Source organism: Enhydra lutris, unplaced genomic scaffold (genome assembly GCF_002288905.1).
Source record: "Enhydra lutris kenyoni isolate GAN:26980312 unplaced genomic scaffold, ASM228890v2 scaffoldscaffold4, whole genome shotgun sequence".
Classification (NCBI taxonomy): Eukaryota; Metazoa; Chordata; class Mammalia; order Carnivora; family Mustelidae; genus Enhydra; species Enhydra lutris.
Window position 1 is genome coordinate 29320883 of NW_019154088.1, and position 2177 is coordinate 29323059.

Sequence of the window (2177 nt, forward strand, 5' to 3'; positions counted from 1 at the left end):
CACTGGTATGAGAATTACTTAATAGCCATGGGCTTTGAGATATTAATAACAAGGAAAAAAATACAAACATTCATGCTGTCCCAATATAACTATTTTACTAAAAGATCCTTTTATTATGACAATGACTAAATACTGTTATATATAGTCCACTACCTCTCTACCGTAGACAAAGATCGTAGGTCTTGCTCTTCCCATAAGCAGACTAAGGTGATCTCTGAAAATGGTTTGCTACTCACATGACCCAGAAAGCCTTATAAAATCATGCAAATCAAGAAGTTCAAATCTTCATGTTCACTTTCAGAGCATATGTGAAACTGCCCAGGCCATCAAGAGTATGTGTATCTGAAAAGCCACCAAGTATCTGAAGGATGTCACTTTGCAGATGCAATGTGTACCATTCCGTCACTACAGTGGTGGAGTTGGTAGGGTGCCCAGGCCAAAGTGCGGGGCTGGATGCAGGGTGGGTGGCCCAAAGAGTGCTGAATTTTTTACTGCACATGCTTAAAAATGCAGAGAATCACACTGAACTTAAGGGTTTAGATGTAGATTCTCTGGTCACTGAGCACAGCCAGGTGAACAAAGCCCCCAAGATGCGGCATAGAACTTACAGGGCTCATGGTCAGATTAACCCAACAGGAGCTGTCCTGCCATTCTGAGATGGTCCTTACTGAGAAAGAGCTGACTGTCCCTAAGCCACAAGATGTTGCACAGAAGTTAAAGATATCCCAGAAGAAACTGAAGAAATAAAAACTTCTGGCCTAGAAGTAAATTCTGTATATTATAAATAAATGCAAATAAAAGTTTAAAAAAATGTAGGTCTTCTTAGAGAACATCCTCTATAGAGAAATTGTGAAACTATTTTTAATATTCCCCCATGAAACTGGCTAGAATGACTAATAACTGTGCTTAGATCCAAAGTTTGAGAGTTGTAAAATCTAATATTGCTACATATGCCTTCTATTGTTTACTTACAATTGCACAGGTTTTGAAATCAACAGATCTCAGTGGGAATCCCAGGTTGACACTAACTGTGTGGTCTTGGACTTGTTAGTGAGCCTTTCTGAGGCCATTTCTTCATCTGTAAAATGAGGATTATAATATCCACCTTGCAGAATTATGCTAGGGCATGGAGATGTCATCTGATATAGCATCTCACAGATGGTATTGATAACTATGATTGTTTTTGTTATCTTGATAACTAAAGTCCCCTTATTGCTCAGTAATCTTTGACATAGAAATCCATTTCTTTACTCTTTAAGAACCAAAAATTAAGTACACTGCAACAGAAATGTATATTACTTACTTATCAGGTATGAAAAACATGAGCTCTTCATAAAACAGCCAAGAGCACAAGAAGATAAGATCTTCTAAATCTGCTCACCAGATTTATCACCAGCTCTAAAACCAATTTACCATTCTCCCTAACATTTACAAAATAATTTTATTGGGTCTTTTTTTTTAACCAATTTTACAAATTTGATTTTATGATTTTAAAACTTTTATTTCATTTTTAAATTTAAAATACAATTGAATTTTACCAACTCAACCAACATAGAAATATATAAATAAAACACAAAGTCTTCCCCTTCCCCCCATTCAATCCACTTCCCCTAAAAAATCAGTATTCTCTGTTTAATTTTTGTCTTTCTCCATATCTTCCTACAATTATACTAATATCTAAACTTGTCAACCATCACTGCAGCAACAAGGTACCTTGGAAATGTCAACTTCTGATGTTCTCTTGTGTGTGAGCACTCTCTCTACCTACACCTCAACTATGATATACCACAACTGGATAAATGGCCTCCTACTAAAAACAAAACAAAACAAAACAAAAAAAAAAAAATCTTAAATGTTTACAGGAACCAGCTGGAATCCTGTGAATGAATTTCTATTCACTGAAGAGAGGGCCAATGTAGTCCACTGATCAGGTGTTACTTATTCTCCAAATCCAGACACCCATAAGAATGAAAGGGCACACTATTAATAGTTTTACTGGATTACAGGCCTAAACCATAACTGCCCTATGCTATTGGGGGTACACTGTCTCTAATTCACACTGACACCTCTGTCTTTTTCTCAATCTTCCTCAAAATATGGTTTTAATGGTGTTATATCCATCTCAAACTCTTCAATGACTCCCCACTTTCTAGAACATTTCTAAAATTCTTTGTCTC

General features: G+C 36.2%; 1 pseudogene; it reads left to right on the forward strand.

Annotated features, from left to right (window-relative positions):
- Positions 1-220: 220 nt before the first annotated feature.
- Positions 221-762, forward strand: LOC111140084 (annotated as a pseudogene).
- The last annotated feature ends 1415 nt before the right edge of the window (positions 763-2177 follow it).